Source organism: Pinus tabuliformis, chromosome 8, assembly GCF_031772625.1.
Source record: "Pinus tabuliformis cultivar Carrire ecotype Pingquan chromosome 8, CPIR1, whole genome shotgun sequence".
Lineage (NCBI taxonomy): Eukaryota > Viridiplantae > Streptophyta > Pinopsida > Pinales > Pinaceae > Pinus > Pinus tabuliformis.
In genome coordinates, this window is record NC_142294.1 from 408,164,849 (window position 1) to 408,183,484 (window position 18,636).

Here is an 18,636-nt window from a genome sequence, read left to right on the forward strand (position 1 = left end):
CCAATGAGCCTCTTTCATCACCAAGAAATACCTTACAAATCCATTTTCCTAAGGTAGTGTTCCAACCAAATATCACCAAAGGACCATTACATCAAAACAATACGAGTTTTTGAGTTGCTTAGTAGATGACTTAGCGCAATCTTTTCCTGCTATGTTAGCACTGGAAGTCCTCCATATGTGCCCATCTTAATGGAAATCTCTACTATCTACTTTGAGTGTTGTTGGGCCTTCACATGATCATAGGATTGTTTTTTATGTCGATAGTGTGGATCATCCTCGCCTTCCTCCCGCCATTTATTTCAAGATACTTATCTCTATTAAGACCACCATTGTTCAACGATGTATTGTTGATGAAGGTGCATCAACTTACGTGATGGATGCCACTGTCTAGAAACAAATTGGTTCTTCCAACCTTTCACCATATACCATCACTCTTTGTGCATATGATGGTTTCCCCTCACAACCCCTTCGTCTATACCAGAATTTTTCCATCTCATTTGCCAGCAAACAGGTCATGGTTGATGTTGAAACTATCGATGCCTCTCTTAACTATAACTTGTTGCTTGGTCATATTTTCATGTATGCCATGGAAGTGGTCACTTCATTTGTCTTTCATACCATGTTCTTCTCCCATAATGGAAATATCATCACCATTGACCAATTGATATACTACGATCCTCAATCCCATACCTCTCCTCAGAATGTCATATCTTTGACAGAGGTAAACAATTCCATTCCTTCTTTCACTAAGACCTCCCCTTGGGTCTCTAAGGATTCCACTTTACTTGGGGCATATTATGGCCCACTGCCTATTCCCACTGAACCTACTCTTCTAGTGTTTGCATGCTTCAAGCATCATAGGCCACCAAAAAGTAGTCTGGTACATCTTCCTAGTAGCCATCTCCCCAACAACATGTTGTTTAAGACTCAGTGGGACCCCTCGGGAGGAGGTCCTCCCTATTATAATCCATTCGGTCAAATTCATTTCATATTCTCCCCACTAGGAACCTTTTCCACTCTTGTAATGGCTATGTTCAGTCTTCCTAACATGACTTTGGGGATCCCATTTTGGCACATCAATCCTCCTAGAAACATTACTCCCAAACAACTCAAGTCTTAGTTTCTTTAACTTTGATACAAGTAGTTTCTTCCACCCCTACCTTTGAGTAAGTTCCACAAAAACCTCAGCAGGAATCTAGTTCTACTACGAAAGCATTTGGTGAGGGAGCTAAAGCCTCAAAAAATGGTGGAAAAGACAAGGCAATTGAAACGAAAACCACTCATGTTAAAGCACCTAAACCTACCCCTCCATGCGCTTTATGAGATGTCCGTGGTCATGTCACTAAAAATTGTCTTGGTCTTCCCCATATTTAGAGCATCGTTTTTGAATTTGAAATTCAACCAAATCTTCATATCCCTAAGGTGCAAGTCACCTTACTTGAATCCGCCAAGAAAAATAAGTCTTTATGCATGAACCACCCTTGTGCTTTTTCTGATATGTGTGAACATTAGTATCATCATTTTCCTCATCATGATATTTTTCATGATACCCTTAACATTTGTCGTGATCTAGACATCATTGGTAGTGACCCTTCTCCTTCTCTACCTGCGACCCCTAGCACCACTTCCTAGCTAGGGAAGGAGGATGCTCAAACCACCATAGTATATCCTGCTCCTGATGTCAAAATTATGGACAACTCTGTACCAATATTCTATCTATCATCATCCATGGGATCGACTTCTTCAGACTTCTTGGGAGTTTCTAAATGTGCCTCTTTAGAACCATCGTCTAAAGACACTTTGGTCTCAACGTCCATGGATTTTATTTCCATCTATCATCCGTCCCCCTTTACAAATGATCTGTATGTGAACCATGTCCCCCATGATGATGAATAGTTCAAACACCCCTTACTTCAAATGTAATAATTCAAACCACATCCACCTTGTGGCCATAACATTTCCACACAATGTTGGATAAAGGGGTATAGAAAAAGAAATTCTTCGCAACCCTCATGTCAAAATTGGTAGTGTTGACTCTAGTGCCATTATCTTCCCCATTCTAAAGAAATTATAGAGTCCCACATTACTTTAGAAAAACCTAGCAATGATCCACTTAATTATTCCTCCATCTTCCATCAACAACCTAGTCACTTATACATTGTTATTCAGCATTACTGTCGTTTAGTGAGTGTCAGTTCATTATAGCCAAAGATGCTATTTGGTATGATGACACTATGTATGTGAACTCAAAAATTTAGTCTCTTTGACTCATATATGGAGTGCCACATGATATTGACAATCCATCATTTCCTTTCTGTCACTACATCCATCCATTCTTCCCATAAGAAGACAACAATAACAACAAATGGTGATGACACACAAAGTGCATAACCATATTATTTACCTCAATAATGTGTGTTTATATTCCATTACTCTAAATACATCTGGCATGTCCATAGCATGCTATAACCATACATACAAAAATGAGGGTCACATACACCCCTACATCTATTCATCATCCTACGGAGGATCTCAAGCTTGTAGGTCTACATGCTTGAATCCCTTATTCGAGCACTTGGAACACAATGGTGGTCCATAAACTCATCCAGATGTCTCCCTCCAGGTTTTTCTTCTCAATTATGTACAAAAATAACCCACTTAAGATTGCATATGACAAATGATATCAACAATAGAAATGACTACTAAACATTGTAGATATGTAGCTATTGATAGAAACAAAACCTGTTGAAATCCTGATCTATGCTGCAATCATAGTTAAACAGTAAAATGAAGAGTAATAACCCCAAAACATCTAATGGAAACTAGATTTGTAAAGAATGATTTTATTATAACACCTGTGAAGGGAACAAATATATGTTACCAGTCCCCCTCTATGGGATGGGTTCTTGGCAATCCTCAAATGCTTTTAGCTTCTGTAGAGTCTCTCTCCTCTATAATGCATAAACCCAACAAAAATATGGTGCGCGACAATGAAAATAATCGGAGTTACAATAGTGAGTGCAACAATGAAAATAATCAAAAGTCAATAATGAATGCAAAAATCTCCTATTTATAACAAAATATTGAGTTATCCTCTAATGATGACCAATAATAAAATATTATTGATCCCATTCTTGGAATAACCACCTGGAATATTCTATTATATTTGTTTAGGATTGAAAAAGTATTTAAACTTTTATTTAGGAATAATAAATAAATAAATGATTTATTTATTATCTGAAGGAGTTAGTTAACGAATAACAAATAAATAATGATTTATTTAATGATTCCTAAGGGATTTAGTCAAATTTAAATAAGAATAATAATTAATTAGTGTTTAATTAATTATTCTTAAGAAAAATAAGAAAAATAATGCTTTATCTGTTTATTTTTCAAGGAATAATAATAAAAAAAATGGTTTAATTAATTATTCCTAGAAGAAAATCAAATAAATAGTGATTTATTTAATTATTCTTCATGGGTTTAACTATACATTACTTAATAAAGGTGCTTTATTAAGTAATTTCACAGTGAAAGCAATTTTACTATGGTAAAATTGGCTTTACATGGTGTACTTTGATCCATCTAGTAAATTAGGCTAGATTACAATTTTTTTGGTTATAACAGATTGTCCCCCAACATACGAGTGTTAGGAGCAAAGCATATGACCGAAGTACGTTGTAAATACACAATCACTGGAAAACACAAGGGAGTCAAGGAGAGAGAGAGAGAGACCAATGAAGCTGAAGATGAGAGAGGATAGTGATAGAGGGGGCGAGACTAATGCAAGTATCCTTTTTTTCTATGGTACCATACCTTAATGAGGTGGGGGAGGCATACCCATACTCGCCAAGATAACTTAGTACAAAATAATGGTTTGGAAAAAAACATGAAACTGAGCAATAGAGTACATGCTCAATGGTAAATGACACACTAGCATAACAGAGCCAGAAAAGAATATAATGTGTCCCATATATATAATGCACCTGGTAAAAACATGAGCCAGGACTAAATACAATAATATATGAGTACATGAGATAAAAATTCCCTTCCCTAAAAAATGAGTGGGAGGGAGGGTAGAAAAACCAAAGAAGCCCTGCTGAACAAGGAAGGGCTCTGCAAAACGGAATGGATCATCTAGAGGAGATGTGCATGCTATGAACATTGTGATCGGTAGGAACTGGACCCATCAACTCTGTGGAACTGCATATGAGGTTATAGCATAGTAGGTATGCATCTCGGCATGCGGGGGGCTACCTGAAGGGCCACCCCCTCATGAGGTCTAAAACATCTCACACATACCCTGGAATCACTGGTACAATCTGCAACATCACTGGACCATCAAGTGTATGGATCACAAACATGAAATGATGAAGTCAAAGGGCAATAATGAGAGCCTCTTCTCAATCCAAGGTGCTGAACAATAATGGAAGCTCGAACCAAGATACACCTCTCTCTAGGTCGTTCTTCTGGAATAAATGAGATGATGTCAATAGAATAGGGCCTATGATAAATTAGCCAATGAGGATCCTCAACTAAAGAACAAGGGAAAATAGTAATGTGACTGATGGCCTGACACCAGGGATAATGGGAAAATGGTACTGAGGGACAAATATATGACTTCCCTTATCAGAGCATAAAGTACATGGTTTGCCTGGGAGAAACTGACTCAACTCTGGAGGGGATGTGGACAGTATGACTAGAGGCCAAAATCAGTGACACAGGATGAACTGTATGAAAATATGGATGCAATACTATGACATGATATGATGGGACATGAAATAGACTCCAAGAATGCAAGGGTGACTCGATGATGTTGCCACACAGACTAGGCCTGATGGGGACCATGAAAGCATGAGTAAACGATGGTTACTCCTGACAACAATCGACATATGGTATGAAAAGTATTTAGAGGAGGTGGAACTCAAAGTACAAGTGTCGCTTTATGATGAAAGTCGATTTTGAGGGGCAACGAAGTGACCTTTTTGGAAAAATGGTTTCCTGGTGAAGTGTCAAATCATCTAAAACTGAAGAAGACCCATTGTAGAGCTTGTTTGGATATTTCCAACGGTGATAACGATTCTTCAAACTAAGCTATGGTCTAGTTGTAGCAGATAATCTGACCATTGGAATCGTGATCTATGACTTTCAGGGAAGTGGCCTTACTAGTCTAAAGATGGCCTTAATGCTTCTTGGAATGATGGTCCCTGGTGAAGGATTAAGGGGAGAGGAAAACAAGAATGAACTACTAGAGGAGTTCTAGAATCGTTGTCACCCACGAAGTCAAACATGGGGATTATGGACATAGAGTATAATATTTGAAGATATGGTATCAAACATCTATGATATGCGATGTGCATGTGGCTCGTCAGAGAGGCCGGTAGGAGAAACTATCCAAGGAATAGGAGGATAATAGACCATACCTAGCTCTAGTGGGATCTAGGCTGAGACTTGAGAATATGGCCAGGGGAAAACCATCATGCCCCCAAGCATGGGATGCTGATCTGGTATGCAAATGTGGGAATGATGCCCCCTAGCAGGAGGAGTTTGGGGAGCGCCATTGTGTTCTGAGTGCTCAAAAAAAGGGTTCATGCATATTGACCCAACTTAGCATGAGACCCTCCAAAGGAGATGAGGATATGTAGGGACCTATATGCTCCCCCAGTATGCTATGAGCGTACCAGATGTATTTAGAGTTAAGTGATCCAAACACTTATATGATACATAATATGATTATGCATCTTATATGTCGATGATGGTTCACAATTTGTTTTATTTATGGTTATCTTCTGTGGTATACATATGATAAATTTCAATCTAGAATGTTGTTTGCAATGGTATCTACATAGTGATTTTGGGCTCTAGGAACATGACTGAAGGTAATGGTTTCAAATTCACGCACCAATAACTTCACTCATAGATATTTTCTAAATAGGACTTGGTTATGCACATGATACACACCATTTAATTGCATGACAAGTAGCAAGGAGTATAAACAAACATGAAGATGAAGGATGTGATGAGCGAGGGCATCAATAACAAACCTATCATTGCATCATATTCGACCTGATTATTGGTGGCAGATCCAATGCACACACTGTTTGAAAGGACTAACATATACAAGGGGGTAAAAATGGCCTAGGTTACCAAGGTTGATTCTAGGAGAAGCAACTTGCACCGTCGGCATGACCGATATATGGTGTGGATGATGGAGCCATCTAAAAGGTGCAAAAGGCAACAGATGAGATGATGCAATATACCTAAACTACATGGTAGAAATAAAGACGCACAAATCAAAGGGAAGTGTTGTGAACAACATTTCTTGAGGTAGAGAGCATTGGGAGAATTAATAAGGAGATGACCTTCAAAATCCTCTAAAGAAATGCCCCATTACTTAATGGTAGGGGTAATTTGGGGTAGACATAGCGTCCATCGCTTCCCCATCAGGCTCGGAGATGGGTGGATAGGAGGAAGACTGACTACATGACACAATGGCATTACCTAGTACATCAACTTGAGGAATAAGGTTCACATACACATCGTATTGAATGACAGATGATGGACTAGTAGGCGAAGGGTCTACTGATGTTGAGACCTTGGATTCTGTCAAAAAATGTTCGATAGAAATGCGAGCAACAAACTTGGGAAGGTTTTCCAGTGAGGAACTCAAGGATGATGACAGGTAAAGAATGGGGCCTGTGGTGTCCGTTATCTCAACATCGGGGAAGGGGATCACAGTAGAGGGGCCAAAGTTTCCCTCTTATGGTTGATTGGTGGTACTAGAATCCACACGTAAAGGAGTAGCAACTCTACTACGAGTGGCCTCGTATTCACGAATCACCCCAAGCCAATCGCAAATCTCATCGAGATGAGGGAAACAATGGGAATAGTGACCACGGAGATCACAAAGGGCACAAGGGTGGTTTGTGCAAAGAATTTTGAGTTTCTTAGGTGGGACCAGTATGTCAACATGGACTTTTAGAGTATTTGACTCAGGGAATGCTTCATGAACCAAAGGTTTAAGTGGAGGAAGTTTGGGACAATTGTTGGTGGCATGCCCAACAACTTCAAACAAAGCACACGACTTTGGGGTCTCAGGGGCTAGAGGAGCTTGGGCAGCCTTATCCTTTGAATCCTTCTTTTTCGCTTTTCCCCCTTGGCTGGCTGCTTCCACAACAGGAGTTGGTTCCTGTTGAGGTTGTGATGGTACTAAAGTAGTGGTGGGGGTCATGGGGACCAGTTAAACTAGGGTCAAAGCATGATACGGTCTTGGATGACCAGGCGGAATGTTTGCAGGGGGATCGATGTACCATACTGGGATCCTAAGAGTCATGTTAGGAAGGACCAACAAAGCCATGACAGGTATAGAAAAACTCTCGGTGGGAGGAATAAGAAAGGTATTTGGCCATCATGATAATGCCCCAACAGAATAGCTCCTAGATGGTTGAGACACGGAGGAACATTTCCTAGAGGGAACATAGGAGAGGCACTCACAAACAGAGGAGGTCTTAGGGGAGTGGGTCCAGAGGGTTCAGCTGGAAGAGCAACAACAGTAAGCTGGGGAGCTGGTTGTTGATGAGGTGTACCACACTATTTAAGGGTAGTCTGTGATGCTTTTAACTAGCAATCACTCATTGAAGTCGGTTGAGATATGGGAGGGGGAGGACCAGGGAAGGCACCCAACAATGGGGAATCCTTATAGACTTCGGGTGAGACCCTGGTGCAATGAGTTGAAGACTGGTTGTTGGAAATTGACTAGATGATGGAATCAAGGAGTTCATGGATGTAGGCTCGTAGTAATTCAACTAATCAATGGTAACAATCTTCCATTCATGGGGGCAAGCACATCTTACGAAACACCACAGATGTGACAGCTGGCATGGCATATGTGTAACTACGACCTAAGAGAATATTGTAATCCAAAGGGGCATCAGTGACTTCAATATCGACATGGACAATATTGCCTGAAAGGGTCACTAGAAAGCTGCGATACATGCCAAGGAGGTGGGAGGAGTGTATATCCCACACACGCAAGGTGATGGTGGAGGGGGACAACTCAGGTGACTTGAGTTGTTTCCAAATAGAAGCGGACATCACATAGGTGGATGTGCCTTCGTTAATAATGCATTTAGAGGAGATGGCATTATGGACTCTAACTAGTATCTCAAAAGCAACATATGAAGGTAATGGGGATGCTTTGATGCATGAACTAGGAAGATAATCAAGCAATCATCCGAAGGGTCCACTACACCCAAGGCAGCTAGTAGAGCCTTATTTTTGGAAGGGCACGACTAGAGGACTTCCAGTGTCGACATGGCACCAAGTGATTGCACCAAGTCATCTACTATACTCTATGTATGGGAAACTTTGTTAGAAGCCACATTATGACATAAAGGTCCTTTTGGGATCTTGGGAATGACCTCAAATTTGGGTTGAGGGATCTGTAAAGGACCATTTGGTGTCATAAGAGGCTCAATGGACACTTTGGTTTTAGGCTCGGAAACTGAAAAAGTGGAGGGCTTGTCATATTGGCATGAATGATTTTGGAGGTTGATATTGCAGGGGTTAACCTCATCAGAGTTCATCATCAGGATCTGGTAGTCACTGGGACTAGATGGTTGTAGGAGGTGGGCTGCTTGACTTGGCTAGGGTTGAGCAGCAACAAATCCTTACTGAGGGAAAGGATTTGTGAGCACAACCAGTTAAGGTGGCACATGATTCTGAGGCAATTGTTGACCTCGAGAAGCTGCTTGAGATTCCTATAGTTTGCACATCTAAGGTAAAAGGGGACACTCATGTGCATAGTGGCCATGTACACCACAACATGCACAAGGCTTATTCGTACGAATAACCTTATTTTGCTTGGGCTGGCTGCCCTATTTCTGGTTGTTGGTGTTAAGCTAGTTCCCCTGGGATTCACTAGGTTGGTTACCTTGGTTACCTTGGTTACCCTTGTTACCATTTCCCTTATTCTTTTTCTTCGAATTCTGGGTATTGGTACCACTTTGCGACATAAACACCTGACCCTAAGCGGGTGGTGGCTTGTTAGGTCCCTATAATACTAGTGATTACCACATTACTATTGTAGTTATATCCCTTATTAATATTGTTGTGCCCCTATTGTCCCCATATTGTTATTACTGTGCCCCATAGAATCCCTCTATTGTTATTTTTGTGCCTTTATATTATTATTATTAGGTCGGCTGGGTTATATTGTGACTCCTTAGACTCCTATATATAGAAAGGAGGTTTCATCATTTGAATCATAAAAGAATCATTCATTTTTGTAATGTAAAGGAGGTTTCCCCCTCGAAGAGGCTGAATTCTAAGGCGTTGATCTATCTTTTCTATCTTTTTGTGAGCTGGTTTCATAACATTTGGTATCAGAGATTTGGATTCTAGGGTTTCACTGCTCCAAATAGGTCATCATGGCATTTTTGCTATAACTTTTTTTTTTGAGACATTTCAGAAGTGAAAAAAACCCATTTGAAACGAAATTTCACTGAACCTTGGGTCCAAACTTCAGAGCTTTTAACGCTATATTTGTGGAGATATGATCTAAGGAAGTTGGTCTTTTAGCAGACTCCTGAATTACATTCCAAATAGGTGGCTTAGGGAAAATCGTCATAACTTTCTCTCTGATCATTGGATTGAAGTTTTGTAAGAAGGTACAGAAAGAGGACGGACTGTAGTTTCTTGTATATATTTTTCAAAGCCAAATGTGAAAACAGGGACATGTGGCATGTCGTACAAGTTCACTCTACTAAACTAGTATATAATCAGGTCACTGTGCGAGATTTGGCATAACTCTTCCTTGGAGAATCCAATTTGGATAAGACTAGTGGCATTGGAAAGAGGACATAGAGGGCTACTGCAGGTCGTAATTTCAGAACTGGATGATCTGAAGTTACAGAGATACATCATAGGCAATATCGAGCTCCTACACAGTAAAAAAATGTGTGTAGATTTTTTAAAATTTTTTCTTAAGCTTGGTTTGAAAAATTATTTTGAAGGAATTCAAAGGGCATAGTAGAGAATTATTATCAAAAACTGATGCCCTAAGGGAATAAAATGTAAACACCTAGTAAGCAACCTGAAAGCTCTAGCATGACTCATGAAGAAGAGGAAGAAATGCTACATGATATATCAAAATTAGAAGACCAAGTGCAACAAATGTCACTGTCACAAAAGCTAACAGAAGCTAAGATAAATGGTGTGGAATCTAAGATAAAATGCATGGAAGCTAAGACAAATGGCATGGAAGCTAAGATGGATGATTTGAAGATAGATTTGAAGAGAGACATGGCAGATTTGAAGATAGATTTGACAAATTTTCTACAAGAAATACTTACAAATGGTGAAAGGGTGGTAAAGAAAACTCATGATGCGAACAAAAGAAATGTTAATCATGATTTCATAGACTCTAATGTTGTATCTAATACCCACCATATTCCAAAAATCAATATGAGGAACTTTGATGGCAAGGATCCCACAACATGGATATTAGAGATGGAGCAATTTTTTGATCTTAATAATGTGCAAAACACACAAAAGGTACGTATTGCAACTTTATATTTGGAACCAAATTAGTTTGTATGGTATCAATGGCTTTGCTCTCATAAACAAATTATCACTTGGCCAATTTTTACGGAAGAATTGAAAGCACATTATGAGGATACAAAAAGCAACACTTTTTTTAGCCAATTGAGAAGTCTCAAACAAAAGGGTTCAATAATGGAGCACATTGAAGAGTTCCAAAAGTTGAACATAAGGGTAAAAAATATTCTAGAGGAGCATAAGATTGATGTGCTCATAGGGACTTTAAAGGAAAATATCCAACATGATGTTCGCCTTTGGGAACCTGATTCATTAGAGAAGGCATTTAGGTTAGCAAGAAAAATGGAAAGCAAAATTATGGCAACCAGGAAGCATACCACTCACAACTATAAAGATGGAAGTGTTGTTGCCCCTAGTCTTCCACAACCTATAAGGTTGACACCACAACAATTGGAAGAAAAAAGAGCAAAAGGGCTTTGTTACAGTTGTGATAGCAAATACACTAAAGGTCATAAGTGTGCTGAGAAGAAATTATTCTACATAGATTGTGAAGAGGAAGAAGAAAAGGGGAAAGAAAGGTCAAAAGAAGAGGATATACTCCAGGAACAAAGCATAGATAAAGAAGAAATGAATCTAACCATATCTTGTAATGCATTGGTGGGAATTACCACTCCTCAGACCATCAAGATAGAAGGACAAATCAAGAAGAAAAAGGTAATAGTGTTGATTGATTCAGGAAGTACCCACAATTTTATTCATTGTAAGGTAGCAAAATAATTGAATTGGTTCCTATATCCAACACCAGAGTGTCAAGTGATGGTTGCAAATGGAGGAACAATAAATTTCTCTGGAAGGTGTCATAATATCAAGCTATCCATGGGAGAATATGTATTGACTAGCCCAATGCTTACCATTCCAATGGGAGGTGCTGATGTTGTACTAGGAGTCCAATGGCTACAATCCTTGGGTACAATAGCTTTTAATTTTCATGAAATTTTCTGCGGAAGGAAAGGAAGTTGAATTAAGGGGTATTGCAGGGAAACCAAGAAAGATAATTAGCTCTAAATATGACAAAGCTTATAAAAAAGGAACAAAGAGGTGTAATTGCACAATTATGTTTGGTAGATGTTTCCACATCGAAATCATCTATTTCTCCAGATCTCCAAAAAGTCTTGGACAATCATTCCAAGGTATTTGAGACTCCCAAAGGTCTCCCACCTATTTGTGATCATGATCATGCTATTCATCTAATTCCAGGAAGTGTTCCTCCAAACATCATGCCGTATAGATAGCCCTATACCCAAAAGAGTGAAATTGAATGTATGGTTGTAGAAATGCTAGAGGTTGGTATAATTCAACCTAGTCAAAGTTCTTTCTCTGCTCTAGTAGTATTGGTGCACAAGAAGGATGGATCATGGCGCATGTCTCCGGATTATACAGAGCTCAAAAATCTCACTATTAAAGATAAGTTTCCCATTCCTGTCATTGATGAATTATTGGATGAATTGCATGGATCAATTTACTTCACGAAGTTGAATCTTCATTCAGGATATCATCAAATCAAAATGAAGACTGAAGACATTCCGAAAATGACATTTAGAACTCATGAGGGTCATTATGAATTTTTGGTCATGCCTTTTGGCCTTACCAATGCACCTTCTGCATTTCAAGGTTTGATGAATTCCATTTTCAAACCCTTCCTTAGAAAATTTGTGTTAGTATTTTTTGATGATATACTAATCTATAGCAAGTCTTGGAAGGATCATGTTGAACATGTTGACAGGGTGCTACAACTATTGGAGGAGAAACAATTATATGCAAAAAGATCCAAATGTTTCTTTGGAGTACAAGAGGTGGAATATCTGGGTCATATTGTATCTCATGAAGGAGTTAAGGTAGACCTTAGCAAAATTAAATCCATTAAGGAATGGAAAATCCCCACATCCATAAAGCATCTATTAGGATTTTTAGGGTTGACAGGGTATTATCACAAGTTTGTTAAAAATTATCAGAGAATAGTAGCACCTCTAACAACATTATTGAAGAAAGATTCATTTTCGTGGAATCTAGAAGCAACAAAGGCCTTCGAACATATTAAAGAGGCAATGTGCCAAGCATCGGTCTTAGCTACACCGAACTTCACAAAAACCTTTATTGTGGAATGTGATGCTTCAGGAAATGGAATTGGTGCTATTTTAATGCAAGATGAAAGACCCATTGCTTTTGAAAGTAGTCCAATCAAGGGAAAGTTTTTACATAAAGCCATTTATGAGAAGGAAATGTTGGCAATACTACATGCACTTAAGAAATGGGAACCCTACCTAATGGGAAGACACTTCAAGGTAAAAACGGGTCATGATAGCCTTAAATACTTTTTAGAACAAAGATTATCCTTTGAATAGCAACAAAAATGGGTCACAAAATGTTGGGTTATGACTTTGAAATCATCTACAAAAAAGGGAAACAAAATGTGTTGGCAGATGCACTCTCAAGAAAGGATGAGGATGTGGAAGAATTGTTGTGCGCAATTTCTATTATCGAACTAGATTGGATAAACAAAGCAAGGGAGGAATGGAAGAATGATGAAGAAGTGTGGGCACTTATTCAAAAGTTACAACAAGATTCCAGTACATCTGATAAATTTAGCTGGCAAAATGATTCGTTATGGCACAAAGATCGTGCATACCATTGTAAGAATTCCCAACTCAAACAAAAGATTCTTATGGAATTAGACACTTCTCCCTTAGGAGGGCAGTCAGGATTTTTAAAAACTTACCACAGGGTTAAGAAGTAATTTTTTTGGGATGGCCTTAAATTGGATATTCAAAAGTTTGTGGCAGAATGTTTGGTTTGCCAACAAAATAAAGTTGAAACAATTAAGACCCCGGGTCTATTACAACCTTTATCGATTCCAAGCCAATGTTAGGAGGAGGTTTGAATGGATTTTACCACAGGTTTACCCAAGTCTGAGGGAAAGAGTGTCATCATGGTGGTAGTTGATAGAATTACCAAGTATGCATACTTTTGTGCATTATCACATCCATTTAAAGCCAGCACATTTTCTACTGCATTTATGGAAACAATTCAAAAGCGACATGGAAACCCAAAGATTATTGTAAGTGACAGAGATCCCATTTTCACTAGAAATTTTTGGACAAAGTTATTTTCTTGTCTCGGTACTCAGTTAGCTCATAGCTCATCTTATCATCCTCAATCTGATGGGAAAACTGGGATAGTAAACAGATGTTTGGAAGGATATCTTCGTTTCTTTGTATCTGATAAACAGACACAATGGGTCAAATGGTTGCCTTTGGCTAAATGGTGGTATAACACTTCCTTCCATACAACAACAAAAATGACCCCATTTATGGCACTTTATGGATATCAGCCACCATCCATCACATCATATTTAAGAGAAAATTCTAAGGTTCATGCAGTGGAACATCACATCGAGCATCAACAACAAGTCGTCCAACTCTTAAAGGATAACCTTGTGCTGGCATAGAATAGAATGAAACAACAGGAAGATCAACATCGCAGCGAAAAAAGTTTTGATGTAGGTGATTGGGTATTCCTACGGCTACAACCATATAAACAAATCTCCTTCAAGCAAGCTAAGAAGGATAATGAATTATCACCAAAGGATTATGGTTCGTACAAGGTGTTGCAAAAGATTGGTACTATGGCATACAAATTGGAGCTTCGTGCAGCTTCTCGAGTGCACCCAATTTTCCATGTTTCATGTTTAAAGAAGGTTATAGGTGACAAGCTCCCAGTTCAAACAATATTGCCAGAACTTGATGGGGAAGGATAAATTATATTGGAACTGGAAGCAGTCACAGAAACAAGAACTCGACAGCTACGAAATTGATCAATTTCGGAGTATCTCATCGAGTGGAAGAACTTATCTACTGAAGATTCCACATGGGAGGATGATAATTTTATACAGAAGCATCCAAAACTACTCAAGCATTGAGGACAACACATTTTTGAAGGAAAGGGGCATGTTAGGTCCTTATAATACTAGTGATTACCACATTACTATTGTAGTTATATCCCTTATTAATATTGTTGTGCCCCTATTGTCCTCATATTGTTATTACTGTGCCCCATAGAATCCCTCTATTATTATTTTTGTGCCTTTATATTATTATTGTTAGGTCAGCTGGGTTATATTGTGACTCCTTAGACTCCTATATATAGAAAGGAGGTTTTGTCATTTGAATCATAAAAGAATCATTCATTTGTATAATGTAAAGGAGGTTTCTCCCTCGAAGAGGTTGAATTCTAAGGCGTTGATCTATCTTTTCTATCTTTTTGTGAGCTGGTTTCATAACATGGCTGTTGGGGATGAGGATGCATGGGAGGCGGTGATGCTAATTATTAAGGGGTTGGAGTGCCAGGGTGTGCATAAGAAGGAGAAACAATTTGATAAACAGGTTGGGGCCCTGGAAACATGTTGCTAATAGGAGGAGCATAAATGTTGGAGGAACTAGTGCCCCCTTGTCAATAGCCATAATTCTGCTGAGAATATGGTGAAGAGTGTGAAATGGATCCAATGATACGGTCAGCGGTGTCAGGTGCCCCTGGTGAATTAGCACTGCCAGGATGAGGGAGGTCTGAAATAATGGTATAGACATAACCTGATCGAGCATAAATTAGATCTTATCTCAAAGCAGTTTGGAGAGCTCCTTCCTCGGTTTGAGGAAAATGGGATGTGACATCTTTCCCGATGGGGGATAAAAGGCTCTTGAGAAACCAATCTAGATAAATATGGTCTTCGAAAGGTGGGGCATGACATGTGCTCCTCCTTCGACGCAACTCTTTAACATGGTCAGAAAGACAAGTAGTGGAGGATTGATGGAATGTGGTAAAAATATCAATACCAATGTCATACCAAAGAGGTAACTGGAAATGGGACAAGAACACTTTAGAAAGTGTTGCTAAAATGGAATGAGAGGCGATGGGCTAGTCTATATACCATTTTGCAGCATCTCCAGTGAGTGTGCATTGGAAAAGATGAAGACAAATGGAGTCATCAGTTATGGAGTTGGACGAACACCATATGTGGAAGGATTGAACATGTTTGGTAACATCCTCTCTATCAATACCCTCAAACTTTGAGATTTCTAAGGGAAGCTTAGTCACCATTGAGGGCCAACTAGCATCATGGTGTATGGGGTTGTTTATCAACTGGGTAAGATCCAGTAGACTTAACCCAGCCATAAAGGGGAGCATGGGGGTTGCTGGAATGGTTCCTGAGATTGTTCTGCCTGATGTGACCACTGGTATAGCACTGGAGGCACCACCAGATTGGGGTCTTGCACCTATTGTGGGTCTAGACATGGTGAGAATCTGCGGTGAAGGAGGTTCAGAATCAGATCTGGAATCAAAAGGACCAGGGGAAGAGTCAGGATGGGGACTTGAAGGGCTATGAACTCGAACCCAATGGGGAGGAGTAATACGCCCAAGCTAAAACTCGAGGTGAGGGCCTAATCGTCTCTACGACTCACGCCTTGGTGGCATAATGATGGAAGGACACAGATAACATGAAAAGGGTGAAGAGAGATCAAAAATATATATCATTTGTCTCTGATGCGGTGAGATAAATTTATTATGTTAAGTCTTGGTTTGGCGGTGTAAACCAAGCGCCCTTCGCTTAAGGTGTTCTTGTGTGTGCAAGTGTCTTAATTGATTAAGCCCAGATTGTGTTTGTAAAAAGGAAAGAAACTTGCTGTAAATAAACTGAAATCAATTTGTTGTAGTGTTTTCTTCTCAATAATGTACAAAAAGAACCCACTTAAGATCACGGATGACAAATGATCTCAACAATAGAAATGACTGCTAAACATTGTAGATCTGCAGCTATTGATAGAAACAAAATCTGCCAAAATCCTAATCTATGTCGCAATCATAGTTAACCAGTAAAATGAAGAGTAATAATCAGAAAACATCAATTGGAAACCATATTTGTAAAGAATGATTTTATTATAACACTTGTGAAGGGAACACATATATGTTACCAATCCCCCTCTATGGGATGGGTTCTTGGGAATCCTCAAACTCTTTCAACTTTTGTAGAGTCTCTCTCCTCTATAATAAATAAACCTAGCAAAAATATGGTGTGTGACAATGAAAATTATCAGAGTTAAAACAATGAAAATAATAAAAAGTCAATAATGAATGGGAAACCCTCCTATTTATAACAAAATATTTAGTTATCTTTGAATAATGAGCAATAATAAAATATTATTGATCCCATTCTTGGAATAACCACCTGGAATATTTTATTATATTTGTTTAGGAGGGAAAAAGTATTTAAACTTTTATTTAGAAATAATAAATAAATAAATTATTTATTTATTATCTCAAAGAGTTAGTTAAAGAATAATAAACGAATAATGATTTATTTAATTATTCCTAAAAGATTTAGTCAAATTTAACAAAGAATAATTATTAATTAGTGATTAATTAATTATTCTCACAGAAAAATAAGATAAATAATTATGTCTATTTATTTTTCATGATTGGGTCAAATTTGACAAGGAATAATAATAAAACAATGGTTTAACTAATTATTTCTTGAAGAAAATCAAAGAAATAGTGATTTATTTAATTATTCTTCATGGGTTTAACTATAAAATACTTAATATAGGTGGTTTATTAGGTAATCTCTCACAGTGAAAGCAATTTTACTATAGTAAAATTGACTTTACATGTTGTACTTTGATCCATTTAATAAATTAGACTAAATGATCAATTTTTTGGTGATAACAATTTCATTTGGAATTTACTAATATTATGGAATAATGTATTACATAATAAACCCTTGTTCAATATATCTTTTTGTATCTATAATATTTAGGATAAAAAAAATTAACTTTTACTTTTAATTTAGTTTCCAGTCTAACCCATCAAACTTAATATCATATAATTTGCTATCAATTTAATAATAATAATCGAACAACAAACTTATTTATAATATATATAAAACATTTAATTATTTTTCTTCACTCTTTATTAAATTAATTTAATATAATAACTTTGCGACCATCTCTTTAACCTAATTAAGTAATAAGTATATATATTTTAATAAATTATTATAATTTAATAGGAAAATATTTTTCTTAATCGTTTTATTAAATTAGTTTAATATGATAATCTTGTCATCATCACTTCATGTTTTATAATTATTTAATTTTGACAACCATTAAATATATAAATATGATAACTTCTTATCGATTAAATTAATGATTATTATAATAACATAGTAGGATAATGTTTTTCCATAATTTTTTAATAAATTTAATATAATAATTTTATAACTTTTTTTAATTATTAATTTATTAAAACGTATACTACAATAATTATTAAATACATAATTATAATAATATTTTTTTATTTTATTTTTTCTTATTTAAATAGATTTGTTTATATTAATATTATTTAAATAAATTATTTATATTTACATTATTTAGATAAATTATTATAATCTAGTATGGTATTATTATTTTTTATTAAATTAATTTAAAAGACACTTTGGAGAAGATGCTATCTTGTAACATTTAAAAATAATAAAATGATTTACCTTCTTTTTTATTAGGTTAGGTTATTATTGTTTAATTCTTTTATATATGTACTTTATACTCTCTTTTTTTTATTTGTCTTTATAATAATTCATTGCATTATTTTTCAGACAAATTTATTATAATTTTATTTTTTTATATTTTTAAACTTTTCATTATTTTTATTTAGGAAATGTTAAGGAAAATATATTTTTTGTCTTTATTATCTTATTATCATTTTATTAATTTTTTGGGTTTCAATATTATGTTTCATTTTTTTAAAACTTTTTCATTGATGTATATTAATTATCCGGAGAACATTTTACATGGCATACCTTTTGAAAGTAAACCTTCATAAGATTTCCAAATGACTTGGTAAATCTTAATTGTCCCAAAGTTTAACTTAAGTATTCTCAAAAAGTATTCTAAAAGAACTACCATCTACCCATAGCTAAACTAAGATTCGTGAGGACTTTAGCTGTTGACAACTAATTCTTCGTGTTTACTAGTTGTA